The 22894-nt window shown below is 44.6% G+C and overlaps 1 long non-coding RNA gene across 1 annotated transcript; it reads left to right on the top strand.

The window, feature by feature from the left end:
* The first annotated feature begins 1602 nt into the window (after positions 1-1602).
* Positions 1603-8729, top strand: LOC116737929. Its single transcript, XR_004343272.1, has 3 exons — positions 1603-3299; positions 5416-5637; positions 8538-8729. It is a non-coding gene; the product is annotated as an uncharacterized LOC116737929 (long non-coding RNA).
* The last annotated feature ends 14165 nt before the right edge of the window (positions 8730-22894 follow it).

Here is a 22894-nt window from a genome sequence, read left to right as displayed (position 1 = left end):
TTTCCACTCAGAAAGAAACAATCTCTAATAACACCTTAGAGCAATGGTTCTTTTTTAAAAAAAATTTTTTTAATGTTTATTTATTTTTGAGAGAGAGATAGAGTGCAAGTGGAGGGGGGGCAGAGAGAGAGGGAGACACAGAATCCAAAGTAGGCTCCAGGCTCTGAGCACAGAGCCCAATGTGGGGCTCAAACCCACAAGCCGTGAGATCATAGCCTGAGCCAAAGTCAGATGCTTAACTGACTGTGCCACCTAGGAGCCCCTAGAGCAGTGGTTCTTAAACTTGAACATGTAAACAGAATCACCAGGAAGACTTGTTAAAACTCAGAGAGCTGGGCCCCACTGCAGAATTTCTGTAGGTGTGAGATGGGGCTCAAGAATTTACATTTTTTAAGTGTTTTATTTATTTTTGAGAAAGAGAGAGAGAGAGCAAGAGAGGGAGCAGCAGAGAGATGGGGTGGGGGGAGACAAAAAATCTGAAATGGGCTTCATGCTGACAGCAGAGAGCCTGATGCAGGGCTCTAACTCACCAACTGCAAGATCATGACCTAAGCCAAAGTCAGAGGTTCAAACAACTGAGCCACCCAGGCGCCCCCAAAAGTTTACACTTTAAATAAGTTCCCAGGTGATGCTGATGCTGCCGCTCCCCAGGCCACACTTAGAGGACCACTGCCTTAGTGTATAGCCTTACAAAGTCTTTCTATGTGTCACGCCGATAAATTCCTCACCAAAATATGATGGACATTTAGGTTGTTCTTCCAGGAACATTCTCATAAGCTAAATCTTTGGTGCATCCTTAATGATTATCTGAATAATTACAATTGTCATAATAGTTAATTATCTTAATTATTACAACTATTCAGATTAAGTTTCCAATTCTAGAAATGGAATCGTTGAGTCAAAACACGTGTGTGTTTAATTTGGGCTGGCAATTCTTTTGCCTCTTTTTTTTTTTTTTTCCATCACGATCCTGGAAAAATCAAATGAGGAAACATCCTGGCATACAGCATTTGGAAATAAAGCTCATCCAAAAAGCGGCCAGGAATAAAAGCTAACAAAACTTTCTCAACTGGGTTTGATTTCCCACTCTTAAGAAATTAGGCAGAATTGGCCCCATTTGATCCCCAAATTAGCCTTCTTAGGGGAACTTCCAACAAAAAGCATGATGGGTGTGTATGGACATGTAGCAATTCAGTCAGGTCTTGTTTTTCACTTTCCTAAATTCACTAATGACAGCTGTGGGCTGGATATCTCATAGGGTTAAATGCAAAAGCTTGTGAGTCAAACATTTGACAAAGCGGAAGGTTTCACAATAAATTATTATAACCCTCAAAGCTTCAGTTTCCTCATTTGCAAAGTGAGGCTGCGAATACTTTCTTCATAAGTCTCTATATAAGATCTAAATGATTCAGGAGGAGCGGGCACCATCTAGCCCCCTTTTTAATCCACTAATCTGCCCCATGCAAAAACCTAACAGTAATTCAAACTGCAGTCACTGTGTTGGATGAGGCAGCTTTACTAGACAGATTAACATAGCTTTAAGTTCATGGTATCCAACCACTGATCTGGCTTATATATTCTTTTTCATCCCCAATAGGAAAACAGATCCCAAAACAGTTCACTGTTACATGGGGCAGACAATGATACATGTTCACCATCTACCTCCAGGCTGTGTTCTCTCTCCTGCTCTCTGTCATAATAAAGGCTGCAGGAACTGGACCATCCGGACCTCGGTAAAACATCACATTGGTCTGTTCTGTTAGTGAAGTAGGGTTTGTAGGACTGGATAAAGAGGATGTGGCTCTATAGAGTAAGAGATAAACCCTACAAGGATGCAAGGACTCTAGAAGACAGGCTATTCAGCCTATTAAGTTTCAGGGGCTCACCACATTGGTGTGGTTTTGAAGGAGCGGTCTGGGGCCTGCTGAGATAGTCCCTGCAAAGTAAGGAACATGTGATCGCATCTTGTACCTCTCACCATTCAGAAGGAAGCGCAATACCTGGTAAATTTCTGCAGGCAGGAGTCAGCATATTTTACCCTAGTGCAGCCTATTTTCTGAATGACATGGAAGGCTGTCATTTCCTGAGCAGATCCTCGTGGAAAAGGGCTCTGTAGTAGATCCAGGCCGGACTGCCGGCTTCTCTGCCTTCCAGGTCATATGGCCCAGAAGACCCTATGGTATTATATGTATCTGTGGCGGCAAAAGGTACCACATGTTTATGGCAAGCCCAGTGAAATAAACACGATCAGGACCCCTAGTGTTCTGGAGCAGAGCCATTCAATCAGCAACAGAGAATTATCGCCTTTTGAGAATCTCCTTTTGGGGTGGGCACTGGTAGAGACCTGACCGTGGAACATGAAGTGATCCTGTAGCCGGAATGGCCCATTACAAGCTGGGATCTGTCAGACCCCCCCAGGTCATAATGTCAGGTGGACTCGACAGCAATCCAAAGTAAGGTGGTGCATTTGGGATCAGGCACAAGCAGGGCCAGAGGTCACAAATAAGCTGCACAGGCAGGTGGCCTAGAACCCATGTCATCCACCAACGTTCCACCAACACCTCTCCTCCATCTCACACCCACTGCTGCATGAGGCTCCCTTCTGGCCAGCTGACAAGGAGGGAGAAGGCCACGCACGATTCACAGACAGGTCTGTTTGGTAGGTGGGGATAAGCTGAAAATGGAGGACAGGGACATTACAGCCTCACCCAGAGGTGACCTTTAAGACAAGAATGAGGTGAATCCTCCCAATGGGTAGGGCTTGGGGCAGTGCACTCGGGCATCCATTCTGTGGACAAGAGAAGTAGCCTGAGGTAAGAATAAATAAAGACGATGGGCAGTGGCAAAAACAGGAAGGATAAATATTGAAAGACTGGGGACAAGGCAGTCTGGGAAAGAGGATTGTGTGTGGGCCCATGGAAAGGGGGACAGAGTGTGAAGATCTTGCATCATATGTTGACACCAGAAAGTATCCATCGTGGAAGAGGTACTAAACAACCAAGCGGGCAGCATGACTCAGCCAGGTCATCAGTCAGTCTGTGCCACCAGCTGTGGCATAATAGGCTCACAATGAAGAAGCCATGTGGCAGGAATAGAGGTCCTGCATTCACTAAAAGTGATGTAGCTACTGCCACTGCTGAGTGTCCAATTCTCCAGCAACAAAGGTCAACATGGAGACATCAGTGTGACACCAGCCTTCAAAGAGCCCCACCAGCCATTTGGTGGCAAGATAATTAAATTGGACCTCTTCTACATAGAAGAAGAAGTAATTCATCTCGACTGGGACACATATTCCTGATGTGAGTTTACCTTTCCTGGCTACTGGGTCTCAGCCAATCTAAAGACTTGCAGAGTGTTTGATCTACTAATGTTTGGTCTCAGAAAGTATCACATTAACTTGTTGGGATGAGCACTGGGTGTTGTATGGAAACCAATTTGACAATAAATTGTATTTAAATTTTTTTTAACATTTATTTATTTTTGAGACAGATAGAGACAGAGTATGAATGGGGGAGGGGCAGAGAGAGAGGGAGACACAGAATCCGAAGCAGGCTCCAGGCTCTGAGCCATCAGCCCAGAGCCTGACGCGGGGCTGGAACTCACGGACCGCGAGATCGTGACCTGAGCTGAAGTCGGACGCTTAACTGACTGAGCCACCCAGGCACCCCAAATTGTATTAAAAAAAAAAAAAGGAAAGAAAATATCACATTAGTCCAAAGGACTCACTTTATAGAAAAGGAGGTGTAGGGGGTGCCTGAGTGGCTCAGTTGGTTAAACGTCTGACTTTGGCTCAGGTCACGATATCACGGTTCGTGGGTTCGAGCCCCATGTCAGGGTCTGTTCTGACAGCCTGGAGCCAGGAGCCTGCTTCGGATTCTGAGTCTCCCTCTCTCTCTGTCCCTTTCCCCTGCTCACACGTGCACTGTCTCTCTCTCTCAAAAATAAACATTTAAAAAAACTTTTTTTAAAAGAAAAGGTGTCGTACTGACATATGACCATGGTATCCACTGAACTTATGACATTCCACATTGTCCAGAAGCTGCTGGCCTTTGGAGGACTTTGGGGCTGAAGCCTACATCTAAGCCGGTCAAACTTGGGCTCAAGGGAAGAACAGGTTTGGGGTCTCTCCCAGTCCCAGCCTAGGAGTATCTCTACTTCACAGACCTCTAAGAAGCAGGTACTTTAGTTCTTAATTTTTTCTGACTTCTGTTTCTCTCCTCCATATATTCAATAAAGTCTGCCTAAAAGCCATGGTACCATCATGGTGTCTTGAGTACCACTGGCCGTAAGCTGCTTCCCACAGACCTCCCTTGTCTGCTTAGAGGCTTTCTTGGTCAAGAGCCGGCAAGGTTCCAGCCCTTTTGGGCCCAAATCTCTGTCATTCCTTCCTTTTCCCAAACATCTGAGCAGATCCACGACTCCAGCTTTCTAGAGTCATAGGCAAGGAATCTTGGTAGGAGGTAGGCTCAGATTCAATTTCTGTTCTTTTCCCACATGCATTTTAGCTCTTGCCAACCTAACAATCTCTAGAAAACTCTATTTTATGCCCCAAAGTTGTGATGAGCAGAATCCGGAGGAATGATAAGGGTCCTCTCAGTAACAACCACTTTCCTTTTGTCGCCCAGCTGGATCTGGCAATGGATCTACAGATGGCAAGGATGTCATGTCAGAGGGGCCTACCGAACTTAGAGCAGGCTCAAGGCCCCTACGCCTCTGGCTACTCTGACTCGTCCTCTGCTAAGACCATGTTCTCACAGGCAACATGTGGGACTGTGGGTGAAAGAGGCAGTTAGGAACCTGAAAACCTGCCCTCCCCCCTCTTCCCCCTTCTCCCCGACTCCTGCTGTCCTGTGGATGCTGTTGTGATCCCAGTTTGTATATTAAATTTTGTTATATTTAAAACATTTGGAGGATCTAAAAATAAAAAAGTACTTTAGCTAGAAAAAAAAGAGATGCGGCTGAGGCACCAATTTGGAAATGATACTCTGCAAAGATGCAGTTCCCACACTATACTGATGCCATTGATGGGTGCAGTAGAATAAATGGATTGGGGAGGTCCACAGGTCCTGGTTCCTGGTAGGGGGTGGGAGGTGCAGGCATAGGGGTGCTTCCATCAGGATATATGAGAGCCCCATTGCACTTTAAGCTATAGCTGCTACCTGATCATTTCAGGCTACTGGTGCCAAGAGGCCAGCAGGCAAGAAGAGGAGTCACCCAGGGCATCTGGGTGGCTCAGTCAGTTGAGTGTCTGACTCCTGGTCTCTGCTCAGGTCATGATCTCGTGGTTTGTGAGTTTGAGCCCTGAGCTTGGAATTTTCTCTCTCTCCTTCTCTCTCTGCCCCTCCCCTGCTCGTGCTCTCTCTCTCTCTCTCTTCCTCTCTCTCAAAATAAATAAATAAACTTAAAAAAAAGAAGAAGAAGAAGAGGAGTCACCCTCCTGGCAAGTGAATTGACTGCAACATCAGATGGAAGCAGAGCTGTTGTTACAGAAAGGACAGAGAGAAATACATTTGACTCTGGAGGTGACCCACTTGTGCGTTTCTTGATGGCAAATAGATGCAGCAACCATGAGGAAGATGAGCACGGTGACCAGGGTCTTGGACCTCTTAGAGATGGAGGTCTGGGCCATCTCGCTAGGTAAGCCACTTAGACTGGCACAGGCATGAGCTCAGGGCTAGAGAGTCTAGAATGGGTAGTTAAAGGAAGGAGACAACAAGTAGACTAGCTGCAGTGTGGGAGCTGTAGCTCATTCCACCAACCTACTAAAATTTCCCCAGAAAAAGAGAAGAATCAGAATCCTGGAGGAGTCATTCTTCAATGGCGTTAGCATATTTTACAAAGCAGGGCATCTAAATGGTACAGAAGTGTAGCGAATGGTGTAGTGTGTGCCCACATCTCCTCTATCAGGACCAGGCACACACTCTCCAGCTGCCAGGAGTCTTGCCCTTTAATGGACAGGACTGCCTTGTCCAATGTTATGACTCCTCCTTGGAGATAGCCCTAGCCAGTGATTGGCCAATGTAGGGGTCCCTTCCATCAATTCAGGACAGCTGTGATGAGCCATCCATTTTTAGAGCTCCCAGTGACTAAGGTCTCTATTACAACTCCCTTGCAGTTCATCTTCTCTCCGTGTGAAATTCTGCTGCCCTTGCCCCTTCACAAGTGTTGATCCCGAGAGTACTCCAATAAATCTCTTGCAGACAAGCCTCCTCTCAGAACTTGTTTCCCAGGGAACCTGGCCCAGCACACTGTGCACATCCTCAACCACACCAGTTAATGTCCAACCATTCCCAAGATGGTTGTACCAGCTTACATTCCTACCAACTGTGCATGAGAGTTCTATTTGCTCAACATCCTCGCCAAATCCTGGTATTGTTAAGCTTTTTATTTTTAGCCAATCTGGTGGGTGTGAAATGGAATCTCATTGTGGTATGCATTTACATTTCCCTGATGACTAATGAGGTTGGGCACTTCATGGGTTTACCAGCTACTTGGGTTCACTCTTTGGGAACAGCTCCCTTGCTTTGGCAACAGCTCCCTTGCCAAATCCAGTCCCACAGACCCATTCATTTAATGCTGTCTAATAAGGGAAGAAGGCTACCAATCTCAGTGAATCCTTCTGCCCTCTTCTGACTTGACATCTGAGCAATGTGACATTTGGTAGACCACTTCGTCCACCCATCACTTTCTTTTCTTGGCCTCCTTGACATTATGTGGTCCTCATTTTCCTCTACCTCTCTGGCTGCCCTTTGTCTGTCTCCTTGGAAGGAAAAGGCATGACTGTTACATGTTGGGGTTCTCAGGGCACAGTCCATGCTCTTTTCTCACTCACTCTGACCCCCCTGCAGGTAAGCTCATGTACACCCTCAGCTGCAGTTACCATAATTACACACCGAGGATTCCCACATTCCTCTCTGTTGACCCTGCCACATGAGTGTCTCAAAGCCTTTCCACCTCAATCTACACAAAACAAAAATTGTGACTTTCCCTCCCAAACCTGGTTTTTGGCCAGCATTTCCTGCTTCGGTAAAGGTGTTGCAATCCTCCTGATTCTAAACATCAAATACCCAGGAATCCCCCTCTCTCTCATCCAATTCAAGCCATCATGTTCAAAATTGGTTATCTTTGGGGTGACTGAGTGGCTCAGTTGGTCAAGCGTCCGACTTCGGCTTAGGTCATGATCTCATTGTTCATGAGTTCGAGCCCCGCGTTGGGCTCTGTGCTGACAGCTCAGAGCCTGGAGCCTACTTTGGATTCTGTGTCTCCCTCTCTCTCTCTGCCCCTCCCCCGCTCGCTTGCACATGCGCACACACTCTCTCTCTCTTGCTCGCTCTCAAAAATAAGTAAACATTAAAAAAAAGCCAAAATTAGTTATTTTCAGTTTACTCCTCCAGATCCACTTTCCACCCTTCTCCATTCTACTCTCTGCCTCAGGAAGTTGATTATATGGCCACCATGAATGGGCTTCCTTGTTCTTTGGTTTCAGATTGGGTTGGGCCAATGGTGTTTTACTTACAAGCTACCTCATAACTTGGTGACTTAAAAATACCACTATTTTATGATCTCTCATGATTCTGTGGGTTGCCTGGGGTCATCTGGGGTCAGTTCTGCTCCACCTGATGTCAGCAGTGGTGGCAGTCCCTTGAGGACTCAATTCTGCTGGAACATCCAAGATGGTGCTCTCATGTCTGGCCAACTGGTGGGGATGGCTGGAAGTCTGGACTGAGCAGTAATGGGCAGGCTGAAATTTTCTCTTTCCAAGTCCTTTCAGGGCCTCTCTCTCTCTCTCTCACTCTAAGGCCTTTCCCTGTGGTCTTTCCAGCACAAGGTAGACAGACTTCTAATAAAGCAGTTCAGGGTTCCCCAGACTGCAAAAGCTGAAACTGCCAGGTCCTCTTAATCCATAGGTCCAGAGCTGGCACTGTATCATTTCTGCTGCCTTCTGTTAGTTAAAATAGATCACAGATTCAACATGGGAAGGGACTACAGCCCAGATTCAACATGGGACGGGACTACACAAAGCCATGAACATCAGGAGGCACGGTTCATTAGGTCCCATGCTTGGAAACTAGTCACCTTAGTCTACTATCTGGTCCCCAAGTTCCCTCTAACATGCAAAATAAAATCCCCCCCTTCCCATAATCCCCAATTTCTTATCCATTACAGCCTCAGGCTCAGGCCTGAAGTCTAGTTTTTCAACAACTAAATCTCACCCAGTTGTTGAGGAGGCACTTGGGCATGGTTTCTCTTGGTCTGAAGTCCTGTGGACTGAAGGGAGAAGTTATCTGCCCCCACATACTCAACTTATAATGAGACAGGAGCTGAGCATCACAATATACACTCCCATTCAAAAAGGGGAAACACAGAGGACCCATGGGTCCATCGCAATCATGAAATTCCTCCAAGTACAGTTCCCTTTGCTCCAGGGGTAGGAAATGTATGTTGACTAAAACTGAGGTCAGCTTGCTGGGATTGGTTCTATAGGCACATCTTATTTTATTGCACTTAGAAGATATTGCCTTTTTTACAAATTGAAGTTTCCAGACTTGACTGGAAGAAGTCACTGCAGCTGTGGTGGAAACAGCAGGAGAACCAGAATTAGAAGTGGAGCCTGAAGATATGATGGAATTGCTGGAATCTCATGATCACACTTGAACAGATGAGGAGTTGCTTCTTATGGATGAGCAAAGAAAGTAGTTTCTTGGTGGAGATGCTGTGAAGACTGTTGAAATGACAACCAAGTATTTAGAATATTACATAAAGCTTAGTTGATACAGCAGTGGCAGGGTTTGAGAGGATTGACCCCAACTTTAAAAGAAGTTCTGCTGTGGGGAGAAAGCTATCAAACAGCATCGCATGCTACAGAGAAATGGTTCGTGAAGGAAGAGTCCATCAATGTGACAAATTTTTTGTCTTATTTTGAGAAATTGCCACAGCTACCCAGCCTTCAGCAACCACCACCCTGATCAGTAAGCGGCCATCATCATGGAGGCAAAACCCTCCACCAGCAAAAAGATTACGACTTGCTGAAAGCTCAGATGATGGCTAGCATTTCTTAGCAATAAAGCATTTTTAAAATTTTTTTTAACGTTTATTTATTTTTGAGACAGAGAGAGACAGAGCATGAACGGGGGAGGGGCAGAGAGAGAGGGAGACACAGACTCGGAAACAGGCTCCAGGCTCTGAGCCATCAGCCCAGAGCCCGATGCGGGGCTCGAACTCACGGACCGCGAGATCGTGACCTGAGCTGAAGTCGGACGCTCAACCGACTGCGCCACCCAGGCGCCCCATAAAGCATTTTTTAAAGTTTATTTATTTTTGAGACAGAGAGAGAGAGAGAGAGAGAGATCGATCATGAGTAGAAGAGGCACAGAGAGAGACACAGAATCCAAAGCAGGCTTCAGGCTCTGAGCTGTCAGAGCCTGATTTCAGGGCTTGAACTCTCGAACTGTGAGACACGACCTGAGCCAAAGTTGAACTGACTTAGCCACCCAGTCACCAACCCCCCTTTTTTTTCTAAGCAACAAAGCATTTTTTAATTAATATACATTTTTTAGACATGTTATTGCACACTTAAAACCACAGTATTGTATAAACATAACTTTTATATGCACTGGGAAACCAGAAAATGCACTCGACTCGTGTTATTGAAATATTCACTCTACTACAGTGGTCTGGAACAGAACCCACCATATCTCCCAAGTATGCCTGTGTTTGGCTCTTGGCTCCACACTCAGAGTCATCCTTCTTTTCCATAAGAAACACCCCACCTTTGCCTGTTTTCTGCTCTTAGGAAGCTGGGGTCACAAAGGCTACTTTTCTGTTTTATACTGTCTCTGTTCTTTTCAGTCCAAGTTAGTAAAATAAAAATTGTGAGTTTCCTGTGTATCAAATTATCTACTCCATTAGACAAAAGCCAGACTTCTATTTCTTCTTGAAATAGTGCTTTTCTACTTTGGGCCATATGCAAGCTGCTAGGGGACAACTCCTTCAGAGATTGTCAGAAGCCTCTCATCTAGCTGAGAGGATCTACCTGATATACCCTTAAATCCATCTGAAGCCTCAACATAGGGTTTTATAGCTGCATCCTTGTTCTAACCTTGACTCTGAGGCCACGTTTACCGTCAACACCCTAGATTTGATTCTTGCCCCCAGATTCCTTCCCTCCCTTTTGGTTTTTATTTTCTTTGAGAATCTTTTTTTTAAAGCTTATTTATTTATTTTTTAGTAATCTCTACACCCAATGCGGGGCTCAAACTCACAACCCCGATATCAAGAGTCGTATGCTCTACCAACTGAACCAGCCAGGTGCCCCTCCTTGAGAATCTTTATTGGGCTGCATGGGGTGGGAATGAGAAACAGTTTTATTTTCCAGTCCAGCAAGCTGGAGGTTAGAAACTTTTCCTTTAGAGTCACTTGAATACCAAATAGTTCTTTCTTTAGTTCATCTGTCTCTCTCCATACCTCAGCTAAAATGAACCATTGGCTCTTTCAACATTTTGCCTTGGAATCTTCTTAGCCAAATCAACAAGTTCATGAACTAAATTTTCTATTTTCCACATTACAAGGAACAGCTTAACTAGATTGTTCTGTCAGTACTTAACTTATGTTTCCTTTCCTCAGCCTTTTATAATAATCTCCTCACAGTCCTTCCAGGTTCCAATAACAACCTCATCAAGACCCTTTGAGCCTCTGCCCACTGCCCTGTCCTGAAGCCAACGTCCCATGCTTTTGGTGGTGTTTATTGGAACCCACCACTTCTCGTTTTGGCTAAAGCTTAAAACAAAAACCATCTATGATCCTTCATGATTCCATGGGTTGACTGGGCTCGGCTCCACACGACGTTGGCCAGGGCCATGGTCATACAGGATCTCAGCTGGGCTGGAATTTCCAAGATGGCTCACCCTCATGGCTGCGCCTTATGGGGACAGCTTGAAGGCTGGGCTCAGCTGGGTACTGGAACACTGGGCCTCTCTCTTTTCATGTCTCTCTCTTTCTACTTACCTTCTCCACATGGTCTGTCCTGGTGGTATCTTCAACAGGGCAGGAAGACCTGGGACAAGTTTCATAAGTTCTCTGCTCCTCGCTATGTGTATTCCTCACCTGTCCCTGTTCTCCTCAGGAAGGCTCTGACTCAGTATCCTTCTGACAGAGCAGATGTCTTTTCTGAGCCACCATTAACTGGCCCCTTGGGATTGTTCTGTCTTGTGCTGAACCTGCTGGGGACTTGACATATATTTTTTGCTTTTAAGCCTCAAGGCAATCCCTGTTAGGCAGGCGTGCTTCCTCATTTTATAAATCAGAAATGTTCTGTGACTTGCCCAAGATCATAGGGCTAGGTAAGGAGCAGAGCTGAACTGGAATCCAGCTCCATCTAACTTCACAGTCTCTATCCCCTTCAGGTCACTGCCTACATGTTCAGGGTCAGTCAGGGAGCCTCAGGACTCGGTCACTGTTGGTTGAGGAGCTTCTGGATTTTTTAGGTACAATGTACACATGGTGAAGTACACAAAGAGCACTAACCTTCTGCATACAGCTCAGTGATCTCTACATATGTACATGCCCATGCAACAACTATCAAGATCAAGGTATGTATATAACACCTCTGGCACCTTAACAAGCTCCCTCATGCCTCTTCCCAGTCTATACTCTGCTGGCTTCTATGATCATCAATTAGTTATGCATGTTTTTGAACCTCAGAGAAATGGAATCAATCATAGAGTATGGGCTCTTTTGTCTGGCTTCTTTTACTCAACATAGTATCAGCGAGATTTGTTCTTGGTAGGCAGGTAACCCTAGGTCCCTTCACTGCTGTGTGCTGTTCCATCATATGGACAGCAGGTATCCTGTGGATGGATATTTGGGTTGTCTCCAGTGTGGAAATATTACGAATAAAGCTGTTATGAACATCCATGTACATATTTTTGCAAGGACTTAAGCACTCCTTTGCGGAATACAGATAGGAATAGAACAGCTGTTTCATAGGGTGGGTATAAGCTTAACCTTATAGAAAATGCCGGTTTTCTAAAGTGGTTGCTCCATTTTATACTGCCACTAAACATGTATGAGCACTCCAGTTAGCAGATTGAGATATAATTCATCTACCCTAAAATTCACCCTTTTAAGGAATACAGTTCAGTAGTTTTAGTATACTCCCAGAGTGGTATGACCATCCCTGCTAATTCTACAACATCTGGTCACCCCAAAAGAAGCCCCATATTCATTAGCAATTACTCCCCATTCCTCCCTTCTGCCTCCAGCAACCAGCCCACCCCCTGCACTGGCAAACACCAATCTCCTTCTTGTCTCTATGGATTTATTTGCTTGTTCAGGATATTTCAAGTTAAGAGAACCATACAGTCTGGCTTCTCTCCCTTCGCATAATGTTTTCAAGGTTCGTCCATTTGTGACATATGTCAGTACTTCATCCCTTTTCATTGCCAAATCATATTCTATTATATGGCAATATCACGTTCTGTTTATCCATTTATCAGTTATGGACATATGAGTTGTTTCCACATTATGGCTATTATAAACAATGCCGCAATGTAACTCTGTGTGCAAGTCTCCGTGGGGACATTTCTTTCCAATTCTCTTGTGTATGCTCCTAGGAGAGAAATTACTAGATCCACTTGGGTCTTATAGATTCAGGGGAAAGGATCCCTGATGGAGAAATTTCCAGCATGAAGACAGTCCACTCATACATCTGAGCCTCCATCGTCCACTCTGTAGAAGATGATTCACAGCTGGGAAGCACCCAGTCTTCTCATGACCAGTAGCAAAGTTAAAATCTAGATTTATCTCAGAGATAGTGTGTAGAGCAACCTCCTGGGGTTATAAAGGAAAACAGACCTGAAATCACAGTTCAGTATTCCTTAGTTATGTGAACTTGGGCAAGTTACTTAACTTCTCTGAGCCTCGATGTTCTTATCTGCATAATGGGCACCAGTAATTTCTACTTTACAGATAGCATAGCTCCTAGCACTTGGGTGCTGACCAGCAAGAGAAGCATGGATCCAGTAAGCTCTAGTTTCCAGTAAGTTCTATTGCCTTCCTTCAGTCAATTCTTCATGCGTCTGAAAAATGTGCTACTCAGAGCAAAAAATAACTTGTGGCAGGAGCATGGGCTCTCTACTCTGCTTGCATTAAAATCACAAAGAGAATTAAAAAAAAAAACAAAAAACATTCCAGTTCCCATATTCTAGCTCCAGAAGTTCTGATTTAATTCACCTGAGTTAGTGAGAGGGCACCTGTTTTTCACTGAAGCTCCCAGGTGATTCTAAGGTGTGGCCAGGGCTGAGACTTACTGTGCTAAGTAGTGAATTAAATGTGATTGAGAGGCTATAAGGAGGTTATAGTGGCCAACCATCTGGTTTGCCCAGGACTGCCCAAGCTTAGCACTACAATTTCTGTGTCCTTAGAAACCTCTCGATTCTGGGCAAACTGGTGTATTTTGCCACCTATCAGGAAGAAGATAGACAAATGTGGATGTGTGGTCTGGTATTTAGGATCCTTTTAAGTTTCAGGTTTAAAGCCAAAACTCTTGAATTTAGAGCATAAAGACCAGAAGACTGCTTACTACACCCCAGCTCATTTTGGGCATCGCAGCACAGAGTTGGAAATGCACAGGGAAGCTACCAGTTCTGCAGCCCCACCACAAGCTGTGGGGAGGAGACAAAGGTCAGGAGGGAAGGGACTCATTATGGCAGGACTTTCCAAACTTTAGCATGCACGAGAATCATCAGAGAGTCCTATAAACATAGCTCGTGACCCAGCAAGTCTGCGGCCAGCTTGTGAGTATGCTCTTCTAACAGGCTCCCAGGTGACTCCAATGCTGGTAGTCCAGGGACCACACTTGGAGTAACGAGGGTTCCAGGGACAATTTTGGGAGTACAAACTTTGGATGTAAGATGCAACTTCTCTCTCTTACAATCCACATGACTTTGGAGAAATCTCTTTCATTTTCTTCCTTCTTCTTGCAATTTATCAGCTATAAAATGGGGATAAAAATATCGACACTTCAGGAAACACCCAGAAGTTCCACAGTATTTAGAAAGTGGGTTGTTGGGGCACCTGGGTGGCTCAGTCAGTTGAGCGTCCGACTTCGGCTCAGGTCATGGTCTTGTGAGTTCCAGCCCCGAGTGGGGCTCTGTGCTGATGGCTCAGAGCCTGGAGCCTGCTTCAGATTCTGTGTCTGACTCTCTCTCTGCCCCTCCCCTGCTTGCACTCTGTATTTCTCTATCAAAAATAAATAAACATTAAAAATTTTTGTTTTAAAAACAAAAACAAAAAAAAAGAAAGTGGGTTGTTATGAGGATCCCACGTGCCTTGCATATGTTAAGAGCTGACTGAATATTTGTTCCTTTCCATCCCCATCTCCACACAATTTTAGCCTCTCCTTATTGAAGAGCTCTGATCAGTTTCTTAAAGTGTATTTTTTTTAAGTCTGTTTATTTATTTTGAGAGAGACAGGCAGAGAGAGTAGGAAGAGAGAGAGAATCCCAAGCAGGCACTACACTGTCAGCATGGAGCCCAATGCAGGACTTGAACTCAGGAACCCATGAGATCATAACCTGAGCTGAAATGGAGAGCCAGATGCTTAACCGACTGAGCCACCCAGGTGCCCCTCTGATCAGTTTCTTAACACCACAGTTCTTTATGTAGCAGTGAGCATTGTATTGCCCAATGTAGAGTAGGCATTGAATTGCCCACTAAAAAACTATTGCTGAAATGTTCACAGATGCTGAGTAGAGGCAAGTGACTACAAATTAGTGCCAGAGTTGTGTGGCCAGCTGCACCTTTAATTTAACTATTTGTGTGCCACACAAAGAAAACCCTCTTTTCTTTTAGATATGATACTGGTAGTCAACAGTTTTTATTTCAAAGAGAGAGAGGGGGGTGCCTGGGTGGCTCAGTCAGTTAAGCCTCCGACCTCAGCTCAGGTCATGATCTCGTGGTTCGTGGGTTCGAGCCCCACATCGGGCACTGTGCTGACAGCTCAGAGCCTGGAGCCCGCTTTGAATTCTATGCCTCCCTCTCTCTTTGCCCCTCCCCCCCTTGCACTCTGTTTCTTTCTCTGTCAAAAATAAATAAACATTAAAAAAAAAGAAAGAGAAAGACCATGAAAGACATTTTTAAAAAATTTTTTTTAATGTTTATTTATTTTTGAGACAGAGACAGAGCATGAACGGGGGAGGGGCAGACAGAGAGGGAGACACAGAATCGGAAGCAGGCTCCAGGCTCTGAGCCATCAGCCCAGAGCCCGACGCGGGGCTCGAACTCATGGACCTCGAGATCATGACCTGAGTTGAAGTCGGATGTTTAACCGACTGAGCCACCCAGGCACCCAGGAAGACATTTTTTTAAATTAGCTGTCTCAGAACGCTGAGGTTGGAGGAACTGAGAGGAAGTACTAGACTCCTAGATGGCCCTAGAAGCACTGGTTTTGGAACCAGAAATTTCTGAGTTTGAATCTGGTTGCATCGGTCGCTATGGTGTATGAACCTGAGCAAATCACCACCCCTCACTGGGCCTCAGTTACCTCATCTGTAAAATGGAGAGAATGATCCCTACCTGGTTGCTAGTGCCCCCTCCCTGCAAAAACATGCATCTGTGACTCCTGCCCACCTCTCAACACTCTGATGCTGGGTGTCAAGGTTCCTCTGGGGAGCTAGTTGGGCCACTGGAGCAGGAGGCCCCTGGGAGTGAGGCTTCAGGCTGGCAGCCTGGGGCCAAAAGGCTCTGCATCTTTTTTTTTTTTTTTAATGTTTATTTATTTATTTCAAGAGAGAGAGAGAGGATCCCAAGCAGGCTACGCACTGTCAGTGCAGAGCCCGACATGGGGCTCCATCTCATGGATGATAAGATTGTGCATGACCTGAGCTGAAACCAAGAGTTGGATGCTTAACTGCTTAACCAGCTGAGCCACCTGGGTACCTGGGGCTCTGCATCTTATGTTGTTCAATTTGAGCCAATATTAAACCTTCAGGGACTTCAAATAACATTGTAGAGTTACATCTCCTGTGGAAAATGTGTTGGACCTAAAAACACTGCTGCCCCTTCCAGCCACAATTTTATACTCTCCACTTTGCTACAGCCCTTATCCTTCAGAGCACTGACACTCTGGCTTCTCTACTGCCTCCCCACACCCACTGGGCCCCTGTGGGCCTTTGTCTTTGCATGCCCTTGACTTTCCTCTACAGGCTGAGGTATCAGGGGGTGGCAGGCCCTCAGGCAGTCCTTACTGTGAGCCAGATATTGCCAAGAGCACTTTTTACACATTAATCCTCATGCCCCTGTTCTGAGGTAGATGCTATTATTAGCCTCCATTCCCGGAGTAAGGAAACAGAGGCGCAGAGATGCTAAATGAGCTACCCAAGGTCACACAGCTAGAAGTGGCCGGTGCTAGGATTTACATTCAGAAGGCCGGGCTCCCAAGTGTGTGTGTTAACCACACTGCCTTGCACTGTCTCCGCCAGGATGGTTCAGTGCTTGCTCCTACTTTTTCTCAAACTAGCATTTCTTTTTCCGCTAATAAAAAAATATATATGCTCATAAAAAATATACAGGAGGCTTTCAAGAAACAAGTGAAGAAAAAGCCTCACATTTTCACTCCCCATCCCTCCCCAGACGTAGCATTTTGAGGTCATCTCTGCAGAGGGACACAAAGATAAGTTATTTTAAAAAAATGGGATAGTAGCCCCACAAACCAAAAACATACAAAGGTGAAAGAATGATCCGGAACTCACACTTAGGACCCATTCAGCCTCGGTTCAGCTGTCCCAGCTCATCCTCTGCCTGTGTGACCCCTGGGCCGTTCATCTAAGTTTCGGATTTCCTTCGGCAAAATGGGGCTGATGATAGTCTGAACTCACAGAACAGACCTTAACATCCAATGATGTTGCATGAGAAATACTTAGCATGGCTCTTGGCATCCAGAGAACGCTTAAAAAAAAAAAAAAAAAAAGCTTCGATTATGGTTATTCATGGCTTATGTATGCTCCTTAGGTCAGTAAGCCTCCAGCCCAAGCAAGATCCGGATTCTGCACACGGAGAGAAGCAAAGAGTGAAGGCTGCACACAGTCTGAGGGCTGAGGTGAGGCACCCAGCAGAAAGCCTGTGGTCAGGATCCGGAGGTCCAGGAGCAGTTTAGAAAGTGAGGTGCATGGGGTGGGAGGGGAGGGTGTGCAAGATATAGATTATGTAGGGGAGTGGGGGTGAGGGCTGGAGATGCTCGGAGGGTAAAAGCCAAAAAGAGCCGGCCCTCTGATGGGGAGGATACTCTCTACTGAGTGTACTCATTCTCCCGAGTCTGGAATAATCACCCAGCGCTGAAACTCCCCAGCAGCCTCCTCCCTCCAAGTAAATAGGTGTTGCTATTCCAAGCAAGGCCTGTGATAAAAATACTTGCTTTGCTTTGGAGAGATTTTTTTTTTTTTTTAAGCCATGAAAATAACAGGGCAGTAGGCTGTCTATTTTAGGTTGGGGCCTTTGGCTCACTTTCAAAGTCACAGCCCAAATGAGATCTATTTAGAAACAGGTCAGTGCACACACTCTGCACGCGTTGATTGTCCGGTAGAACCAGCCTGGATGGATGCACCTAAGAGACTCTGGGGCCTGTACCCGAAGGGCAGAGTTGGAGGGAACTGGATTGCGGGCCATTGTTTACGCCCGAACGTGACAGCGAACCCTGGCGTCTCCCCGGACGCGGGAGAGGGGGAGTGGGGGGGATTGGGCAGAGTCCTCCCCACGCCCCCGAGTTCTCAGGAGGCGGGGCCACCAGCCAGCCTCTCTCTCCACTTCTAGAATGCTGGGTCAGGGTGGGGCTGGGGTATGGGAATGCTCTCCACCTTCTCTATAAATCTTCGGGACACGCAGCGGCCTTGGAGCCAAGCAGGCGCTCCGGTTGGTTGGGGCTCGCCATGTGGAACCGGGCTGAAAATTTTCCATCCTCTGTAGACCAAAAGGGTGCCTTGGGCGACGGAGAAAGACGCTCTGGAGAGGATGGCCTGAGATGGAGTGGAAAGAACCTGAGCAGATTGAAGTTTGAACGTTGGTTCTGGCACTGACTAGCTGTGTGACTTTGGGGACGTAACTTCACCTCTCTGATCCCTTGCTTTTTATTAGTGAAATGGAGGTAATAAAGCAAACCTTACAAGACGGTTGTGAGGATTAAAGAAGAGAATGTATTTTAAAGCATCTAGTACATATAGAGTGGCCATCAAGTCTGGAAACACAGGAATTTTCAGAATAGATGGTTTATTGGTAATACATAACAAAATTCTGTACATTTCCAGACTTTAGAGTCACTTTGTGGTAATATTAATTTCTAGCATTGATATGGTACTTATGTGCCAGGCACTGTTCTAAATGCTTTACATGTATCAACTCATTAATTCTTCTTAATAACCTAGGAAGTAGGCACTACATCATTTACATTTTACAGATGAGGAAACTGAGGTTCAACAGTCAAATGACTTATCCAAGGACACACGGCTAGCAAGCGGCAGAACCAAGAATCATACCTGGGCAATTAACCGTTGCACCACAGTTAACCATTATGCTATACTGGCTTTTTCTAATACAGTAGATGTCTTGATACTCAGATAATGCCAATAGGTGAAAATAATGTAATGACAACAATTATGGGTCCCAGAGTAAAGCATTGCAAAAAATCTTAAGAAGTCACCCAGTAATTGTGGTCTTAACCTTCTGCCTTTCCAGTCAAAAATATACCAAAAATAACTGGGAGGTAGTTACCAAATGAATTTTGACTTTGCCCAATCTGAGAGGTGAGAAGTGGTCTCTCAAAGCCATTTCTCTTATTATGATGGTGTCTATCTTCCTATATGTTGGATTTATTTGCATGTGCCTTTCTGTGAACTCTCTGTACATATCCTCTGACCATTTTTCTGTTGGGTACTTAGTCTTTTCTTATTGATTTTTGGAGCTCTTTTTATATGAGAAAAACTAACTCTTTGTGAATTGAATTGCAAGTATTTTTCCCCTAGTGTGCCATGTGACCTTTGATTTTGCTTAAGGTATTTATTACCAGGCAGAAAGTTGACTTTTATGTGGTTGAATTTATTAACCTTCTCCTTTACAGCTTCTGGCATCTGTATCATGCTTAGAAATGCCCCTCCTATGCTGAAAAGAATTTTTTTTTTTTTTAACATTTAGACGTTTTCCTCTGGAACATCTATGGTTTCATTTATACTTAAGTCTTTTAGTTATTTGAGTTTCATTTTGGTGTTTTGGTATTTTCCTAGATGCTAGGAAAACAGTATTTTTGGCCCCATTCTTCTCCATGCCTGGCATTTCCGTGTTCAGCATGAGATCATTTCTGTCCAGTTCTCCTTGGTTCCAATTTTGATAGGAAAATTTGGCCTTAGCTTGGTGTCTATATTAGTTTCTAGGGTTGCCATAACAAAGTCCTACAAACTGGGTGGCTTAAACAATCAGACATTTATTCTCTCAAGGTTCTGGAGGCCAGAAATATGAATGAAATCAAGGTGTCGGCGGGCCTGTGCTCCCTCTGAGACTCTGGATGGGATCCTTCCTTGCCTTTCCCTTAGCTCCTGGCGGCAGCCGGCAAGACCTGGCGCTCCTTGGCTTGCAGCCACACCACTCCAATCTCTGTAACTGGGGGGGTGGAGTATATCTGTGCATCTGTATTCTACTCTTATAATAAGGACAACAGTCATATTTGGCTAGTGCCCACCCCACTCCAGTACCACTTCATTTCTGCTTGGTCACATCTGCAAAGATTCTACTTCCAAAGAAGGCCACATTAGCAGGTGCTGGGGATGAGGACCTCCACATATTGGGCAGACCCAATTCAACCCGAGGCATTTGGCTCCTCAGAATTATCTACACTTGCATAGATACAGCTTAGAAGTTGTATAGAATAAATCATAAAGAAAAGCATCAAAGTAAAGATGATAGACATCTGTAGCTTAAAAACCTCTCAAACTACCACAACAGTAATAACAATTATGAAGACAAAATCATTACAAATAAGTGAAACAGCTTCAAAATAAAAAGGTGAACAAAAGTCTAGGAACAAACATTTGCCATCAATATTTAAGAAGTTCATTTCTTCACTGGAGCACCTGGGTGGCTCAGTCAGTTAAGCATCCGACATCAGCTCAGGTCATGGTGAGTTGGAGCCCTGCACCAGGCTCTGTGCTGAAACTCAGAGCTTGGAGCCTGCTTCAGATTCTGTGTCTGCCTCTCTCTCTGCCCCTGCCCTGCTCACATTCTGTTTCTCTCTCTGTCTCTCAAAAATAAATTTAATAATAATAATAAAGAAAGACGTTAATTTCTTCATCACAATGATGCACAAATATTGATAAGAAAAAATGCCAATACCCCAACAGTCAAAGGTCATGAAGAGATAAATCAAAAAACAGGGAACATAGATGTGGAAACATATCTGACTACATGACTAATCAAAGAGATACAACTTAAAGTAGTGATAAAGTACTTTTCTTTTTGTAATAACCAACAGAAAAATAATTATAATATTTTGTGTTGGCAAAGTGATAGGGGAACTGGCAATCTCACATACGGCTGGTGGCAGCACCCTTTTGGAAAACAAGCTGGCGATATAGATCAAGGGCCATAAAAATGTTTATTCCAGTTGGTCCAGTAATTCTACTTCTAGGGCTCTATTCTAGGGAAATAATCTGAAGTGTGGAAGCTATTTGAAAAGGTGGAGCAGAAGGACTTGTATTAAATCCCTGCTTGATGCCAAGCTCTTTACGTATCTTATCTCAATTCTCTCAATAACCTTGTGAGGTCAGTATTTGCTCCATTTACAGATAAGGAAACCAAGGCTCTGTGAGGTTAGGCCCCTGTCCAAGGTCATATAGCTTTTAAGTACAGCTGGGCTTTGGTCAGAATTCTTTTTTTTTTTTCCTTAAGGTTTTATTTTTAAGTAATCTCTACACCCAACGTGGGGTTTGAACTCACGACCCAAGATCATGAGTGGAATACTCCACTAACTGAGCCAGCCATGCTCCCTTGATCTGAGGGTTTTTTTTTTAAAGTTTTTTTTTTTTAATGTTTATTTATTTTTGAGAGAGAGGGAGAGACAGAATCCAAAGCAGGCTCCAGACTCTGAGCTGTCAGCACAGAACCCAATGTGGGGCTTGAACTCATGAACTGTGAGACCATGACCCGAGTGGAAGTCAGACACTCAGCCGACTGAGCCACCCAGGTGCCCCTCCCTTGATCTGAGTTTTAAAGCCACTGGGCTCTCAGCTGCCCCTGGCTGGTTGGGAGGCAGAATACGTGGTCCCTCCTTCAGGCCAAAAGCAAGAGGCAGTGAGGTTGGCACCAAGTGTCTCTAAGATTTATCTAGGTTCTGAGGTTTTGTAAATCTTTTTATTGCCGTGAGGAAACCTCAGGAAGGATAAATACAGAAACGAGTAAAAATTATGCAGAAAATATTAGACACACTTCGTTTCCCCTATCAGCTTTGGGACTTTCAGCCAACATGGATCTTTGTTTTTGGGTATATTGACGTGTTCTTTTTTTTTTTTTTTTTTTAATTTTTTAAAATGTTTTTTTATTTATTTTTGAGACAGAGAGAAACAGAGCATGAGCAGGGGAGGGGCAGAGAGAGAGGGAGACACAGAATCTGAAGCAGGCTCCAGGCTCTGAGCTGTCAGCACAGAGCCCGACGTGGGGCTCAAACTCACAGACTGTGAGATCATGACCTGAGCTGAAGTCGGACACTTAACCGACTGAGCCACCCAGGTGCCCTGACATGTTCTTAATTAAGATTACTTACTCTGTTTGCATGCCTATTTATTTATTTAACAAATATATTGTAATGATTGAACATATAGGTTCTACCTATGTGAATTCATTATAGTACTATTGCAAATTTTCTCTTTGAAATTACATAAAAATAAGTAGTTATTAACAAAAAAAATAAGGGGGAAAAAACTTGTAAGAAAAGGAGGCACCTGGCTGGCTCAGTTGGTAGAATATATGACTCTCGATCTTGGGGTCTTGAATTTGAGCCCCACATTGGGCACAGAGTTTACTTTGAAAAGACATTGAAAAAATAAGTAGGGGGTGGGGTTGCACTGCTTGAACTGCATCCAGAGCTCATCTGCTCTTAGCTTTGTGTCCTTGCCTCAGTTCCTTCATCTGTAAAATGGAATGGTAATTTCACAGGATTGTTATGAGACTGAGATTCACTCTCATGATTTACTACTATATGTCTTATGACATTATGCCTGGTATATAGTTAGTTCTCAAACACTGTTAGCTATTGTTACTATAAATTTCCTTTCTGTGTTAAGCAACTTGTTTTGGAGTCGCTTGGCTTCTGAAATTGTTTCTAAGAGAAAATACTGACTTTTCTGATAGAGCAAATGTGGATGGGACACCAACATTACTGAAAGGATTCTGAGAAGGAAGATAAAACTAAAGTTGCCCAGAACCATAGTGAGGAAATGAACTAACAAAATGATCTACAATTTTAAATGTGCAAATCATATCCAAACCTGAGAAGAGGGTTCTACAGATGAGCCCAAATTCTATTAATCTAGTGTCAGAAGATTGACCTCTTGTAACATCTCTAAGTCTTTCCCTCCTAGAGAGGTAGGTGAAGGGGTACAAATTGAAGCTGGTTACCAGAGGACCCCCATCCTTACTTACTGAACAAACAAAAGTCCTCAGTTCTCCCCTACTCAATGTTATGGGGCCAATGTCTACTTGTAAAGGATACAAATATTGCTAATAATATAATACCCAAATTCTCACAATGTACTAATCCTAGTGCAGTGAAGGTGGAGAGGCCAATACCAAACTCTGAATCCACAAGAGCCTCAGAGTCCGGCAGGGTGACACAGGTCATTTGAGGGCACAGAACGGTGGA

The sequence above is a fragment of the Lynx canadensis genome, chromosome A2, assembly GCF_007474595.2.
Source record: "Lynx canadensis isolate LIC74 chromosome A2, mLynCan4.pri.v2, whole genome shotgun sequence".
In the NCBI taxonomy this organism is placed as follows: domain Eukaryota; kingdom Metazoa; phylum Chordata; class Mammalia; order Carnivora; family Felidae; genus Lynx; species Lynx canadensis.
This window is presented reverse-complemented; position numbering and strand designations above follow the sequence as displayed.